Source organism: Laccaria bicolor, genomic scaffold, assembly GCF_000143565.1.
Source record: "Laccaria bicolor S238N-H82 LACBIscaffold_168 genomic scaffold, whole genome shotgun sequence".
NCBI classification, from domain to species: Eukaryota; Fungi; Basidiomycota; class Agaricomycetes; order Agaricales; family Hydnangiaceae; genus Laccaria; species Laccaria bicolor.
This window is the reverse complement of record NW_001890027.1, coordinates 18,171-19,758: the sequence shown is the minus strand read 5'-3', so window position 1 is coordinate 19,758 and position 1,588 is coordinate 18,171.

Below are 1,588 nucleotides of genomic sequence, written 5' to 3'. Positions count from 1 at the left end.
AAATATAAGCCGAACAAACGCTACGAACGCCTCCATGCAACGTTACGCGCAATTTCAAAGATTTGAGAATCTGACGCTGGGACACGGAGAAAGATGGAGGATATACAAGATAGGACACATACACACGTAGCAACAACGACACACTCCCGATTTGGGCAGTCGGAGTTTTAATCCCCCTAACCACTAACCTAACCTTCTAATCTAACCGAGAACGCGCTACCGCGCGGGGAAAATATATCCCTAAACCTAACCATTAACCCTAACCTCCTAACCTTACCCTAACCTCCTAACCCTACCGAGAACGCGCTACCGTGCGGGGAGAATAAAGTAAGAGCGCACTACCACGCGAAAAGACACTAACCCTAACCAAACCCTAACACTAAGCCCTAACACTAACGGCAGCTATTCGGCATGTACTTCGGAGTGTCAAAAATATTTAATTTGATGGGGGATCAGCGACACATCGTCATGTGCCTGGGTGTGTTGGGTGTCTCTTCTTGTCCGTCCTGAGAAAGATGTAATGAGGTCAAACCTGGCATGTTAAAGAACGGACTCGAATTTGAGCAAATCCGGCAGTGTGCTAACAAAGGTGGTATGTAATCATACCACGAAACGGACGTAGTCTGGCTGAGGAGTGATCCAGCACACTGGCAGAGAAAACGTTGACGTAGAGCCTCAATGATTGCGTGAATTTTGTCAACCCAAACCCAATCGGTTGGGCAGAAACTGAGACTTGAAGCCAATAAAAGCACTGCATCAAGGACTGCAATCACGACGTACACATTTTATGCTCACCTTTCTTCCTCCGGAGTACAAGCAGAGCGTACGCATCTGACAGACCTATCCACGATTGTTGTGAGCATCAGCTTGATGCCAGAGCTGAGCTACGTACCCCCCCGCCCTTCATTGAAGTCGTAGTCCGCACGAGAAACGACGACGACCCTTTGATGAATTTGGTATTCTTGAACTTCCGCCTTTGCCCTCACTAGTTCGGTAAAGGCTGAAAAACAATTGGGAAAGAAGGAAGGTGTCAGTAGGCTATTGTCGACGAATCTGATGCTGGGACATGTAGTGAGGTCAAACCTGGCACGTTAAAGAACGGACTCAAATTTGAGCAAATGCGGCAGTGCGCTAACAAAGGTGGTATGTAATCATACCACGAAACGGACGTAGTCTGGCTGAGGAGTGATCCAGCGCACTGGCAGAGAAAACATTGACGTAGAGTCTCAATGATTGTGTGAATTTTGTCAACCCAAACCCGATCGGTTGGGCAGAAACTGAGACTTGAAGCCAATAAAAGCACTGCATCAAGGACTGCAATCACGACGTACACATTTTATGCTCACCTTTCTTCCTCCAGAGTACAAGCAGAGCATACGCATCCAACAGACCTATCCACGATTGTTGTGAGCATCAGCTTGACACTCCAAGTATCACTGACCTATGCCAGAGCTGAGCTACGTACGCCCCCTGCCCTTCATCGAAGTCGTAGTCCGCACAAGAAACGACGACAACCCTTTGATGAATTTGGTATTCTTGACCTTCCGCCTTCAGCCCTAGCTGTAAGAATTGACCAAATTGTGCAGGA